We start from the raw sequence: 16,780 nt of genomic DNA, 5'->3' as shown, positions 1-16,780 counted from the left end.
ATGACCAATTAATCTACATGGTACATCTTTGGATTGTAGGAGGACCCGGAGAAAACCCATGCATTCCTCTGGGAGCATTTATAGAGACTCCTAACAGAACAGCCCCAGAAATGAACTCAGAACTCAAGAACGCCCGGAGCCACAATAGCAACTCACGCTTACTGCTACGCTACCTTGGCACCCTGCCTGAGCTAATGTGCCTCACCTACTGATGGTAGAGGATTTGCATGTCGTATTTACTAGTTTTGCCTAAATTGGCTGTTTTTAATGAAGTTAGTTAGTAAAAACTTTGTGCTAATATTGATTAAGTAACAATTATGATAGGTGAAGAACTCCCATTGATCTTTATAAATCTTGCAAATGAAAAAGCAATTTTAGGGATTGATTGTCAATGGCACAGCATGCTTTTACAGTCTCAAGAATTTAGACTGTTTTAAAATTTAAGACATAGGAGCAGAATTAGACCACTCAGCTCATCGATTCCTCCCCACAATTCCATCATGACATTTTCATTATCCTTCTCTTCTCTACACTATTCTGCTGACATCTTCCCATAACCTTTGACACCCTAACTAAGCGGGGAAATATCAGCCTCTGCTTTAAATATACTCAAAGACTTCCCGTCCACAGCCATTCATGGCAACAATTTCCACAGATTTACCAACCCCTGGTTATCAAAATTCTTACTTGTCTATGTTCCAAGTGGACATCCCTCTATTTTGAGGCTGTGTCCTCTGATCCTAGACTCATCTACCATAGGAAACATCCTCTCCACACCCACTCTATCTAGGCTTTCAATATCCAGTAGATTTAAATAAGATCCTCCCTCATTCTTCTAAACTCCAGCAAGTACAGGCCCATAACATCAAACACTTCTCATATGTTAATCCCTTCAATCCCAGATTCATTTTCACAAACCTCCTCTGGACCCTCTCCAATGCCAGCACATACTTTCTGAGATAAGGGACCCCAAACTGTTTGCAATACTCCAAGTGAGGTCTGGCCAATAACTTATAAAGCCTCAGCTTTACATCCTTCCATACTACTGACTTAGCCTGTATGGAATCCTGCACAGGAACATCCAGGTCCCTTTGCAATTCTGATTTTTGATTGTTTCCCCATTTAGAAAATAGTCTACACTTCTATTCCTTCTACACAAATGCATGATTGTACACTTCCCTACGCTATATTCTACCTGCCAGTTCTTTACCCATTCCCCCAATCTGTCCATGTCCTTCTTTCGGCATGAGTCCCCAAATCCTAAAGACTTTCTACAGGGGCACAACTGAGAGGACCCTGACTGGGTGTATCACTGCCTGGTATGAGAAGTGTAATTCCCTTAGTTTGCAGGACTCTGCAGAGAGTGGTGCGGACAGCCCAGCACATCTGTAGATATGAACTTGCCACTATTCAGGACATTTACAAAGACAGGTGTGTAATAAGGGCTGAAGAACCACTGGGGACCCGAGTCACCCCAATCATAAACTGTTCCAGCTGCTACCATCTGGGAAACTGTATCACAGCATTAAAGCCTGGACCAACAGACTCCGGGACAGCTTCTTCCACCAAGCCATCTGACTGATTAATTCACGCCAATACAACTTTATTTCTATGCTATATTGACTGTCCTGTTGTACATACTATTTATTACAAATTACTATAAATTGCACATCGCACATTTAGACGGAAATGTAACGCAAAGATTTTTACTCCTCATGTATGTGAAGAATATAAGAAATAAAGTCAATTCAGTTCTGCAGATTCCCTAATTTCTCAACACTACCTGCCCCTTCACCTATCTTTGTATTGTCTGTAAACTTGGCCACAAAGCCATCAATTCCATCATCTAAATCATTGACATGTAACATGAAAAGAAGTGGTCCCAACACCGATCCCTGCAAAACACAACTAGTCACTGGCAGCCAAGCAGAAGAGGCTACCTTTATTCCCACTCTTTGCCTCCTGTCAATCAGCCAATCCATGCCAGTAACTTCTTGTAATACCATGGGCTCTTATCTTGTTAAGCAGCCTCATGTGTGGCACCTTGTCAAAGGCCTTCTGAAAATCCAAGTAAACAACATCCACTGACTCTCCTTTGTCTATCTTGCCTTTTATTTCCTCAAATCTAGACAGACTGTATTGTATAAATTAATTGTGCTTAATGAGAGAGAGTTCACCACTGTGTGAATGGTTGTTGATCTCCTGTAATGTCACATAGAGGTAATTTAAAGCCCCTGGTTATCCTTGTTCAGTTATAGTAGGAGAAGTGAGGGAGTACTTGCCCATAAAAATGGAATTTAATAAAAAATGATTATAGAAAAATTTAATAAACAAGTATCATTAAAATTAAATTATTCAAATGGAAATTGATCAGGATTATCAAAAGAATTGCATTGCAATTTTTATAGCATCATTGATTTTTGGATTTTAATTATCTTTCTCCTTTTAAAAGACTGTTGTGGTGAACTGTGTTGATGAAAGGCATTTTGGAAAGGCTGTACTTCTACTCCCAGAGTACAGGCAGAGACTGAATACTGCAGTACCAGTAGAGAGGACCAAGAAGGTATGGACAAGGAAGACAGAGGAACGCTTAGAAAGTGATAGGCATTGACGGTGTACCTGGTAGAACTCTGAAAACCTGTGCCAAACAGCTGGCGGGTGTGTTGAAGGAATTTTCAATCTTTCTTTTTTACAGATGCAAGTTTCCACCGGCTTCAAAAGGGGAACAATCATACCAGTGCCCAAGAAGAGCAGAGTGAGCTGCCTTAATGACTATCACCCAGTAGCACTCATGGTGATGAAGTGCTTTGAGAGGTTGGTCATGGCTAGAGTCAACTCCTGACCAAGCAAGGGCCTGGACCACTGCATTCTGGCTATCATCACAATGGGTCCACAGTGGACACAATCACATTAGCTCTTTGAGTGGGTTTGGATCACCTCGACAATACTAATACATATGTAAAGCTGCTGGTCATTTACCACAGTTCAGCGTTTAACAAAATCCTTCCTAAAGTTCTGATCAAAAAAGCTCCGAGAAGGGGTCAGGGAGGAGAAAAAATTTTTTAAGAAAAAGCTCCAAAACCTGGGCCTCTGTACCTTGCTCTTCTACTGGATCCCCGATCTCCTCACTGGAAGACTATAGTCTCTGCAGATTGGAAATGCCATCTCCACCTTGCAGATAATCAACACTGGCACATCTCAAGGATGTGTGCTTAAAACACTGCTCTGCTCGCTCTACAATCTACACTCATGATTGTGTGGCTAGGCACAGTTTAAATGCCATCTATAAATTTGTTGATGACTATCGGCAGAAATTCAGATGGTGATGAGAAGGCGTACAGGAGCAAGATAAGATCAGCTGGTTGAGTGGTGTTGTAGCAACAACCTTGCACTCAACATCAGCAAGAGCAAAGAATTGATTGTGGACTTCAGAAAGAGTAAGAAGAGGACACACACACTAATCCTCATCGAGAGATCAATGGTGGAAAGGGTGAGCAATTTCAAGTTCTTGGGCCCTCAACATCCTTGAGGATCGATCCTGGTCCCAGCATGTTCATGCAGTTACTAAGAAGGTGCGAGAGTGGCTATATTTCATTAGGAGTCTGAGGAGATTTGGTATGTCACCAGGACCAAGGATTTTTGTACCACGGAGAATATTCTAACTGGCTACATCACTTTTTGGAATAGATGTGGGGCAATTCACAGGATTGAAATAAGCTGCAGAAAGTTGTATACTGACCCTCATAGAGGGATCAGAAGTGGAGAGAGTGAGCAGCTTCAAGCTCCTCGGTGTCAAGATCTCTGAGGATCGAACCTGGTCACAACATATCGATGTACTGTAGTCATAAAAAAGGCAAGACAGTGGGTATACTTTATTAGGAGTTTGAAGAGATTTGGTATGTCAACAAATACACTCAAAAACTTCTATAGTTGTACCGTGGAGAGCATTCTGACAGGCTGCAGCACTGTCTGCTGTGGAGAGCTTACTGCACAGCACCGAAAGAAGCTGCAGAAGGTTGTAAATCTAGTCAGCTCCATCTTGGGCACTAGCCTACAAAACACCCAGGACACCTTTAGGGAGCAGTGTCTCAGAAAGGCAGCGTCCATTATTAAGGACCTCCAGCACCCAGGGCATGCCCTTTTCTCTCTGTTACTATCATGTAGGAGGTACAGAAGCCTGAAGGCACACACTCAGCGATTCAGGAACAGCTTCCTCCCCTCTGCCATCTGATTTCTAAATGGACATAGAAGCTTTGGACACTATCTGACTTTTTTTTAATAAACAGTATTTCAGTTTTTCCACATTTTAAAAAACCTATTCAATATACTTGCTTGTTTATTATTATGTTTATTTTATTTATTATTATTTTTCCTCTCTCTGCTAGATAATGTATTGCATTGTACTGCTGCTGCTAAGCTAACAAATTTCACGTCACATGCCATTAATAATAAACCTGATTCTGATTCTGATTCTGAACTCATCAGCTCCATCAAGGGCACGAGCCTCCCCAGCACCAAGGATATCTTAAAGGAGGGCTGCCTCATTAAGGAAACACATCACCCAGGTCCTGCTCTCTCCTTATTGCTACCATCAGGGAGGAGGTACAGGGAGAAGGCACACACTCAATGATTCAGGAATACCTTCTTCCCCTCTGCCATCAGATCTTTGAATGGATAATGCACTATTTATTTAATTTAACTTAAATATATATATTTACTGTAATTTATATTTTGTTATTATTATGTATTGCAATGCACTGCTGCCGCATAACAACATAATTTCACGACATATGCCAGTGATGTTAAACCTGTTTCTGATTCTGAACATGAACATAAAGCATCACCAGAATGAGTGAGACTGATTGTTCTACTTATGAAACTCTTTTAGTTGACCAAAAACTCTCAGCTCCCAAGTTGGAATGAAACTGTAATTGTAGCTGTGAGTTCGGAGTATGTTTATCATCAAAGTACGTACAGTATACCATATGCAACCTTGAGATTCATCTTCTTGCAGGCAACCACAAAACAAAGAAACTCTAAGAAAAACCCCACACATCAAAGACCATCAAACATCCAATGTGTGAAAAGAAGAACAATTTGACAAACAATAGAAATTAAACAAATATTCAGAACATGTGAAGGTCTAACCAGTTGCTGAGAATGGGAGAGGGGGAGGGAGTGGTGGCTATCATAAACCATTGGTTAATATTAATTTAATACATGTGTAAGCTTATCCACTGCATCTTTAACATGTAGACTTATTTTTATTCTGTAGAATTATCTTGTGTCTGAACAGGTTTGTTTCATGGGATTGCATCAGAAAATTTGTGAGCTGTGACTTGGCTCTGCTTATTGAATAAATCATAGTGAAGTCATTACCTAACATGTTTTATCTCACTTCTGGCAATTGAAAACAAATGAAGAAGAAAATTAGTCTGTTTCTTAATTCATACTATAACTATCTTTACCATTAAAAGTGTTAGTGGAGCTTCCTTTCATCATTATACATATTAACCCTTACTCTTATTGCTAACAATGTTACACAAAAGGAGACCAAGGCAATTATGAGGGCATGAAGGCCAATCTCATTAAAGTGACTTGGTAAACTAGGTCAGCTGAAATGCACTTCAAGCACTTAAGAGAAAACAAAGAGGAAGGAAACATATAACTATGCAAAAACAGTTGAAGACTGGGTAGAACAGCAGAAAAGTAAAATTGACAAAAATGACTTAGTGTAATAAAACTTAGAGTAAAAGATAAAGCCAGCCAGATATAAAAAACAGTAAATTTCTATGGAAGTTTATAAAAAAAGTCATAAAGTATGATTAGTTCCATAAACAGTGAGTCTTTGAAAATAATAATGGAAAGCAAGAAGATGACAATGAACTGACAAAGTGTTTTGCATTAGTCTTCACTATAGAGGATAGAAGTAACATCTCCAATTCAGCTGTAAACTAGGAATTGAAAGGAATGAAGGAACTCTGTCAGGGATAGTAGGTATGATGGCACAATCTTCAGGGAAGTGATATTGTTGGAGCTGTGGTGTGAGAGGTCTCCAGGTCCAACTCAACTTCACCCTGGAGCCTTAAATGAAGTGGGAAATAGTGTAGTTAATACGTCAGTTTTAACTTTCCAAAATTCCTTAATTACAGCTGAGTTCAATTATATTAGAAAATAGGAAATGTAACATAAAAGAAGATAGAAAGCAGAAAACTACAGGCTAGGAAAACATTAGAAGCTAATGTTAAAGACGTTTGTGCAAGATGCTTAGAAAAAATTCCGAGTAATATGGCAAATCCTCCTTTTGTAAAGAAAATCATGTTTGACAGATCTATTGCAGTACTTTGAAAAATACGTAGAATAAAAGGGAACTGGTGATATACTTAAATTTCCAGAAGGAATTTGATGAACAGCTCATGGTGTAGGTGGTGACCATCTGAATGGAAAGTTGGCTGGCTAACAGGACAAAGAATAAGCAGAAAAGGGCATGTTTCTACTCGCCTAGTTGTAATGAGAGGCACATCAGAGAGATCAATGCTAAAGACTTGGTATTTAACAAATGACTTGGATGAAGATAACAGAAATAATGTTTAAAAATTTTAATGAAAGCGTAAGCCTTGTTAAGAAAGTAAATTGGTCAAATAGAATATAAGGAAATGACGAAAAGATGTCTGTGAGTAGGCAAGGAGATAACAACTGTTATTTAATGTCAGGCAAATGTAGGTTATCCACTCTGCCAGGAAATCTTTTAAAAAACTATCCAAATAGTACAGGATTGCATAGATGTGAGATGCAGGGAGATCTGAATGTCTGGGGTTAACAAAAATGTTTGAATTCAAATACAGCAAGAGATTAGGAAAGGGAAATAGAATGTTATTGTTTATTGCAGATGGAATTGTATATAACAAATTGAAGAGCATATGCTTCACTTACATTGGACATTGATGAGACCACATCACCCTGTAGATAGTAGCTATTCTCTCACTAAGGAAACGTTTTTGCATCTGATGATGTTCATGCCATAACCTTCCCTTGCCAGTAAACTAAGGGTGCTTTAGATTGTGCGAGTAGCAGAATCAATAGATGACAGATTCTAATAGAATGCAATTCTGCTGCTGCTGACCTGCAATGTCTTTTCATTCAAATTTTCTTTATTCTATGAAAGGTATGCACATATTGGAGGCAGTTTTGTGAAGTTTCATTTGTTGTTTCTTGAAGATAAGATGTTGTCTTTAATGAAAGGGTATTTTGAGTGTATACCATTTGGAGTTTATAAGAATCAGAGTGATTGATTGAAGTGTAAACAGTTTTGAGGAGGCCAGGTACAGTAGCTGCTGACAGGACATTTTCCATCTTGGGGGAACTCCAGAATTAGGGAGAGTGTTTTATTAAAATGGTTACTAATTTATGAAGGAGATGGGGAGTTACTTCTTTCCTTGAGGGTCACGACTCTTTGGAATTCTCTTTTCTGGACAGCTATACAAACTGCAGAAAGGTTTGGGAAGGGCAGACAAGAAAGTGACTTTAAAGCCATGATATCATAAGACCATAAGACATTGGAGCCAAATTAGGCCATTTGACCCATCGTGTCTGCTCCACCATTTGATCATGGCTGATCCGTTTCCCTCTCAACCCCATTCTCCTGCCTTCTGCCTATAACCTTTCACGCCCTGACTTATCAACAACCTATCAACCTCTGTTTTAAATATATTCAATGACTTGGCCTCCACAGTCATCTGTGGCAATGAATTCCACAGATTCACCATCCTCTGGCTAAAGAAATTGCCCCTAATCTTTTCTAAATGAATGTCCCTTTATTCTGAGGTTGTGCCTTCTGCTTCAAGGCTCCCCCATTCTATCTAGACTTTTCAACATTCAATAGTTTACAATGCGGTCCCCTCTTGGTTTTCTAAGTACCAGCTAGTACAGGCCCAGAGCCACCAAACTCTCCTCATATAATCAGCATTCCAATCCTGGAATCATTTTCGTGAACCACCTTTGAACCCTTTCCAACGTTAGCACATCCTTTCTTAGATAAGGGGCCCAAAATTGCTCACAAAGGCCAAAATCAAATCTCCCGTGATTTTATTGAGGGACCACACGAGCTATTACTGCCCCTAATACTTATGTCTTACATTCTTAATTACCAAGAGCAAGGATTTAAATTAAAGAACGGGGAAATCAAGGGCTATGATTATCCATTTATTACCTGATCTCCATTCGGTTCAACATATGGATGAACAAGATCAAGAAGCAAAATATGTGGTTGAAGCTATGATTGGAAAGGAGGAGTTTATTTTCATAAAATGTTAGCATTAGTACTGGGACAAATTGAAAGTAGCTGAACTGACAGTGACCAGAAGATAAATAGACATTCAATAGGTTTCAATAGGTACATTTAATGTCAGAGAAATATATATGTAGTGCCCTGGTTCACATGGTTCATGTTTTTTTCTCTGTTATGCTTTTCTGTTGTCTGTGTAAGCTGCTTTTTTGGGTTACTGTTGAAGATAAGAGATGGGAGAAATGTGTGCCGTCCAATTGGGATGAACAGATTCAGGAGAGCTTTCTCTGGTGAGGGACACTAAGATTGGGCTTGGGGCTTTTGAGAGGGGAGAAGAGAGAAGATGCCGGAGAGAAGAGGTCAGAGGAGCTGACCCAGAGCGGGGCCGTGATTCGATGAAGCCCGGGGAGATCGAAATGAGGATCAGCAAAGGGAAAACCGTGAGCTCCAACTTGTGCACATTAGGCTGTTTCATTAAAATGGGCCTTTTTCATTTTCTTCTTTTTCTTTATGAACCCTGTAGTCAAATTAAGAATTATAAAGCTAAATCTCTTAATTGTATGCAGTGTTCTGTCTGTTATTTCATGGCACTTATTTACAACAGGGTAACAAATCACATAGCATCCACGCAAACAGGGGGATTTGGGGGGCTTACATTTCTATCTCTCACGTTTGGCAGGGCCAGGGGTTATCTTCCTTAGGCTTACGTACCAGAGTGTTACATATGCAACATACATCCTAAAATTCTTTCCTTTTGCAAACATCCACAAAAACAGAGGAGTACTCCCGATAATGAATAGCAGTTAAATGTTAGAACCCCAAAGCCTCCCCACCAGCTCCCCCCCTCCCACGCATAAGCAGCTGCAAAGCAACGGCACCCCCACTAGCAAACAAAAAAGCATCAGCACCCTCCACCGAACACTCAAGTGTGCAGCAAAGCATCAATAAAGACACAGACTTGCAGTACCCCAAAGACTACTCGTTCACCTGATAACTCGACATACCAAGTCTGTTGCATCACGCCCAAGGAGCTCGGGTCTCTGGGCACACAGACTGCAGCAGCTCGCTGCTTACGATCTTCCCTGTACTCTCACGATACATCACGCATTCCATAGAGCTGTTAATTTTCAGTTATAGATGGGATGGATACGTTGTAAAAGTCTTTGTTATCAATACTTAAACTGAAGGAAGTAAAGGCCAGGGGTACACTCAGTGACCTCTTGTTGAGTACCCCTGCTCAGTAATGCTAATATCTAATGAGCCAATCATACGGCAGCAACCCAATGCATAAAAGCATGCAGCTGTGGTCAAGAGGTTCAGTTGCTGTCTAGACCATACATTAGAATGGCGAAGAAATGTGATCTAAGTGACTTGGATCATGGAATGATTATCGGTGGCAGACAGGGTGGTCTGAGTATCTCAGAAAATGCTGGACTCCTGGGATTTTCATGCACAAACGTCACTAGAGTTTACAGAGAATGATGCGAGAAACAAGAAACATCCACTGAGTGACAGTTAATGAGAGAGGTCAGAGGAGAAAGGCCGGACAGGTCCAAACAGACAGGATGGCAACAGTAATTCAAATAACCACATGTTACAAGAGTGGGGTGCAGAAGAGCATCTCTGATTGCACAGCACGTTGAACCTTATAGTGGAAGGGCTACAGCAGCAGAAGACCACAACTGTAAACTCAGTGGCTACTTTATTAGATACAGCATTACTTAATGAAGTGGCTACTGAGTATAGAAGCGGTAGGGCAGATTTGGGTTGAAATCTCCAGCTTTATTTTCCAGTGGTCCAATACCCGTTCTTAGCAAACAACAGGAATTCTGCAGATGCTGGAAATTCAAGCAACACACATCAAAGTTGCTGGTGAACGCAGCAGGTCAGGCAGCATCTATAGGAAGAGGTACAGTCGACGTTTCAGGCCGAGACCCTTCGTCAGGACTAACTGAAGGAAGAGTGAGTAAGGGATTTGAAAGCTGGAGGGGGAGGGGGAGATGCAAAATGATAGGAGAAGACAGGAGGGGGAGGGATGGAGCCGAGAGCTGGACAGGTGATAGGCAGAAGGGGATACGAGAGGATCATGGGACAGGAGGTCCGGGAAGAAAGACGGGGGGCGGGTGACCCAGAGGATGGGCAAGAGGTATATTCAGAGGGACAGAGGGAGAAAAAGGAGAGTGAGAGAAAGAATGTGTGCATAAAAATGAATAACAGATGGAGTACGAGGGGGAGGTGGGGCCTAGCGGAAGTTAGAGAAGTCAATGTTCATGCCATCAGGTTGGAGGCTACCCATACGGAATATAAGGTGTTGTTCCTCCAACCTGAGTGTGGCTTCATCTTTACAGTAGAGGAGGCCGTGGATAGACATGTCAGAATGGGAATGGGATGTGGAATTAAAATGTGTGGCCACTGGGAGATCCTGCTTTCTCTGGCGGACAGAGCGTAGATGTTCAGCAAAGCGGTCTCCCAGTCTGCGTCGGGTCTCACCAATATATAAAAGGCCACATCGGGAGCACCGGACGCAGTATATCACCCCAGTCGACTCACAGGTGAAGTGATGCCTAACCTGGAAGGACTGTTTGGGGCCCTGAATGGTGGTAAGGGAGGAAGTGTAAGGGCATGTGTAGCACATGTTCCACTTACACGGATAAGTGCCAGGAGGGAGATCAGTGGGGAGGGATGGGGGGGACGAATGGACAAGGGAGTTGTGTAGGGAGCGATCCCTGCGGAATGCAGAGAGGGGGGGGAGGGAAAGATGTGCTTAGTGGTGGGATCCCGTTGGAGGTGGCGGAAGTTACGGAGAATAATATGTTGGACCCGGAGGCTGGTGGGGTGGTAGGTGAGGACCAGGGGAACCCTATTCCTAGTGGGGTGGTGGGAGGATGGATTGAGAGCAGATGTACGTGAAATGGGGGAGATGCGTTTAAGAGCAGAGTTGATAGTGGAGGAAGGGAAGCCCCTTTCTTTAAAAAATGAAGACATCTCCCTCGTCCTAGAATGAAAAGCCTCATCCTGAGAGCAGATGCGGCGGAGACGGAGGAATTGCGAGAAGGGGATGGCATTTTTGCAAGAGACAGGGTGAGAAGAGGAATAGTCCAGATAGCTGTGAGAGTCAGTAGGCTTATAGTAGACATCAGTGGATAAGCTGTCTCCAGAGACAGAGACAGAAAGATCTAGAAAGGGGAGGGAGGTGTCGGAAATGGACCAGGTAAACTTGAGGGCAGGGTGAATGTTGGAGGCAAAGTTAATAAAGTCAACGAGTTCTGCATGCGTGCAGGAAGCAGCGCCAATGCAGTCGTCGATGTAGCGAAGGAAAAGTGGGGGACAGATACCAGAATAGGCACGGAACATAGATTGTTCCACAAACCCAACAAACCCGTTCTTAGCTGTATTTTACTCTTTATATACCTGAAAAACTTTTGGTATCCTTTTTTATATTATTGACTAGCTTCCCTTCATAAATCATGTTTTCTCTCGTTATAGATTTTTTAGTTGCCTTCTGCTGGTTTTTAAAAGCATCTAACTTCCTACCATTTTTTGCTATAATATATGACTCCTAATGACTTCAATGCGGAGATTCGCATGATATCAAAAACCTCGGCAAACGTTTATAGACGTGTGATGAGAAGTGTGCTGACTTGCTACACTATTGCCTTGTGTGGGAACACCAGTGCCTTTGAGCAGAAAATCCTACAAAAGTATGTGGATTAAGCCAACTACATCATGGGTAAAGTCCTCCCAATCATTGAGCACATCTACATGAAAAGTTGAGGTAGTAAAGCATCATCCATCATCAAAGATCCTCACCACCCAGGCCACACACTTTTCTCACTGCTACCATCAGGTAAAAGTTACAAGTGCCTCACAACTTGCACCACTAAGTTCAAGAACAGTAACCCTCAACCATCAGGCTCTTGAACAGAAGGGAATAATCACCCTCATTCTATTTCTCGTGTTCCCAGTACTGATGATCTCACTATAAGGACTCTATATCTTGCGATTTCATGCTCTTGTTATTTATTACTATTTATTTATATCTGCATTTGCGCAGTTGTCATTCATTAATCCTGGTTACAATTACTGTCCTAAAGATTTGTTATGTATACCCGCAGGAAAAAGAATCTCAGGAGCTGTATATGGTGACATGCGCTGTATGTACGGTAATCTGATAAACTTTACTTTGAACATTTTTATTTAACTTCGAGCTCACTTTTGCTTTTACGCTGTGTTTGTCTTCCCCTGTCAGCAGAGTGGCCTCATTCTCCTTGTGGAGCACTTCTTCATTTTTGGGATGTATCTATCTTGTCTTTCTGAACGGCCCCAGAAAATCCAGCCTTTGCTGTTCTGTCATCATCCCTGATAGTATCCCCTCCCTTCCCAATCAGCTTTGCCTGGCTCCTGTATTATGCCTCCAAAATTCCCCCTTATTCCACTGCAATACTGATATAACTGACTTCAGCTTCTCCCTCTCGAGCTCCAGGGTGAACTCTACCATATTATGATCACTGTAAGGGTTCCTTTACCTTAAGTTCTCTAATCAGATCTGGTTCATTACACAATACCCACTCCAGACTTGCCTTTCCCCTAGTGGGTTCAAGCACAAGCTGCTCTAAAAACCCATCTTGTAGGCATTCCACAAAGTTATTCGTTTGGGATCCAGTGCCAACTTGACTTTCTCAATCCACCTGTATATTGAAACCTCCCATGAAAAGATCACTCATTTGGGATCCAACACCAACCTAATTTTCCCATCCCATCTGCCTGTTGAAACTTCCTATGACATTCGTAGCATTGCTCTTACTATATGCCTTTTCGATCTCTGTTGTATTTTAAATCCCACAACCCAGCATGTTACCTCTGCTACTTCCCACGAGCAGGGTTTGTCACCTTCACCAGGTTGGTAGCCATTTTCTGCTTCCAGTAATTATTCTGGATTCATTCAGTTTAGTAGGGTGGTAGCAGAAGAGCCATGCAACTTCTGGCCAACAGTATTGGCGTGAATTTTGGAGTTTGCCTCCCCAAAATCTGTGAAACATAGAAAAAAACATAGAAAATAGGTGCAGGAGTCGGCCATTCGGCCCTTCGAGCCTGCACCGCCATTCAGTATGATCATGGCTGATCATCCAACTCAGAACCCTGTCCCTGCCTTCCCTCCATACCCCCTGATCCCTTTAGCCACAGGGGCCATATCTAACTCCCTCTTAAATATTGCCAATGAACTGGCCTCAACTGTTTCCTGTGGCAGAGAATTCCACAGATTCATCACTCTCTGTGTAAAGAAGTTTTTCATAATCTCGGTCCTAAAAGGCTTCCCCTTTATCCTTAAACTGTGACCCCTCGTTCTGGACTTCCCCAACATCGGGAACAATCTTCCTGCATCTAGTCTGTCCAAACCCTTTAGGATTTTATATGTTTCAATAAGATCCCCCCTCAATCTTCTAAATTCCAACAAGTATAAGCCTAATTGATCCAGTCTTTCATCATATGAAAGTCCTGCCATCCCAGGAATCAATCTGGTGAACCTTCTTTGTACTCCCTCTATGGCAAGGATGTCTTTCCTCATATTAGGGGACCAAAACTGCACACAATACTCCAGGTGTGGTCTCACCAAGGCCTTGTACAACTGCAGTAGTACCTCCCTGCTCCTGTACTCGAATCCTCTCGCTATAAATGCCAGCATACCATTCGCCTTCTTCACCGCCTGCTGTACCTGCATGCCCACTTTCAATGACTGGTGTATAATGACACCCAGGTCTCGTTGCACCTCCCCTTTTCCTAATCGGCCACCATTCAGATAATAATCTGTTTTCCTATTTTTGCCACCAAAGTGGATAACTTCACACTTATCCACATTAAATTGCATCTGCCATGAATTTGCCCACTCACCCAGTCTATCCAAGTCACCCTGCATCCTCTTAGCATCCTCCTCACAGCTAACACTGCCGCCCAGCTTCGTGTCATCCGCAAATTTGGAGATGTTGCATTTAATTCCCTCATCTAAATCATTAATATGTATTGTAAACAACTGGGGTCCCAGCACTGAGCCTTGCGGTACCCCACTAGTCACTGCCTGCCATTCTGAAAAGGTCCCGTTTATTGCCACACTTTGCTTCCTGTCTGCCAACCAATTCTCTATCCACATCAATACCTTACCCCCAATACCGTGTGCTTTAAGTTTGCACACTAATCTCCTGTGTGGGACCTTGTCAAAAGCCTTTTGAAAATCCAAATATACCACATCCACTGGTTCTCCCCTATCCACTCTACTAGTTACATCCTCAAAAAATTCTATGAGATTCGTCAGACATGATTTTCCTTTCACAAATCCATGCTGACTTTGTCCGATGATTTCACTGCTTTCCAAATGTGCTGTTATCACATCTTTGATAACTGACTCTAGCATTTTCCCCACCACCAACGTTAGGCTAACCAGTCTATAATTCCCCGGTTTCTCTCTCCCTTCTTTTTTAAAAAATGGGGTTACATTAGCCACCCTAATATAGTTATTACTATCCGTAAATCAAGAAATTAAATGGTTCATACTGGTTCTCTTGAGACCATCAAGTATGGCAGTGATGCTTTTTATTTCAGTTAGTGATGGTCTTAATGCACAAGTTCTCTATTGGAAATTAAACTCTGAGTTTTGAATAAAGTTTGTGATGATGAATGGTATGCTGATCAAGCAGATTATCTTGCTCTAAATGGTATTGTTATTTTTGGGCCAGATGGAGAATAGCCCCTCTGCCTCCTACCTTATCCCTTGTCAGTGATGAAAAGACTTGTAGACTCATAGTTATTCACTTAGCATAACATATATAACTACTAATTAGCTTACTTTTACATAGAAGGTACAATTAAATTTCATTTCAATTGTAACACCCAGGCTATTTATGGTGAAGTATTTGACAATGATAATGTGAATATAATAACACTGGGAGACAGGGAAAATATCTCTTGTTGCGAATAATCATTACTTAGCACTTTTGCAGCACATTCATTGCTTACTGCTTAACAGCCTAAACATGTCTTTGCTCTTCTTGGACTGCAATCATAATCTAACGAAGTCTGAGTAGGAATAGGTATTGTGCCTCACTTGGATCACCAGACTGAGCATTTCATGCATCTACGTCCTGGTTGATTGGTCTCAAAGCAGAACTATTCTCCTTATGACTCCATTCTGTGGTGAAGTTTTGACCTCCACAATGAACAGTTTCATTGTGTATGTTGTGATTTAGAATATTCTGCAATGATGTCATTGGCAGTTACGTTCTGGAGCTGGATATGGTTATTTTATGTCTTTGTCATGTCTCATTTTTAGAATATAGTTACAATGAAACATGGAATGAAGTGTAAGGGGTTTCTTCTTTTATGTTATTGCATAGGCCAATCAAAATGGCTTCTTTGTTATGTTAACTGCTGAGGAAGTTCTCTCGCTAGCAGCTTGTTTGCGTTATAGAAAGAGTTGTATTCAGCTGCTAACCAATTGGGATTGTTGTTATTCTTTCTTGTGTGTCTGTAAGCTATTGTGATGCGCGGGTTTTTGGGCAGAAGGCGTGATGGGGAGAGAGAGTGTGGATGCGATGCTGTGAGCTGGCTGATGGGACGGAACCCGAGCCGGAGTCCGAGGTCCAGGGTCTTCAGCAAGGAGCGGAGATGAAGACAGACTCGTGTGGAGCGTCTGGTTGACCACCATGGTTGGTCCTAGGCGGCGGGTCGAGGTGGTCAGAGGGGATCGAATGGTGAAAAGAGGACCGTTGCTAGAGCTCCAACTGTTTGTGCACAAAGAGGTTGAACTTTGATAAGTTTGGTGCCTTTTACTTTCCTTTTATATTTTATCTCTATTAATTACATAGTTCCAGTAATATCTATAAATTGTAATCATTTAATCGTATATGGTGTATTGTCTATTATTTGGCAGGGTGGGGTACATCACACAGCATCCACACAAACTTAATTACCCAGTTTGGCAGGGCCAAAGGCTGCTTCCCCTAGACGACAGCAAGTTGAGCGTGCCTGAGGCTTACCGGGGGCTACAGAAGTAATTCTTGCAAAAGAAAAATTGCTCCAATAGACGAGTTTTTGGTCAGTTTGTGCAACTTTAAAGAACTGTTGAAAACTCCTTTCAGCAACATTTTGTTCTGCTCATCCACTTTGGATATTATCAGAATCATAGCTATTCCTGTTTCAGTCTGCTGAGTCAAATCAAGTAGAGAAAAATCAGCAAGAACTGGAAATATTACCTGCAGGCATGAGTAAGGTGATGTCAGAATTGTATTTAATGTCCCCAGAGAATGCTTCAAGAAGGGATATAGATCGCATATATTTGTAAACAAGACTATATCTTTTATTTTGAAGTTATTCTTAGGCAGTCCTTCGGAATTGAGGGTATGCCTTCACTCCAGTTCTTTGGGATGCGAAGTTGAAGGAAGCCAATGTGGGAACCAGTCTCTTCCACAGCTGAGACAATGGTAAACAATGGGATATTTTAATAAC

Source organism: Mobula hypostoma, chromosome 7 (assembly GCF_963921235.1).
Source record: "Mobula hypostoma chromosome 7, sMobHyp1.1, whole genome shotgun sequence".
Taxonomy (NCBI): domain Eukaryota; kingdom Metazoa; phylum Chordata; class Chondrichthyes; order Myliobatiformes; family Myliobatidae; genus Mobula; species Mobula hypostoma.
Note: the sequence above shows the minus strand (reverse complement) of the source record.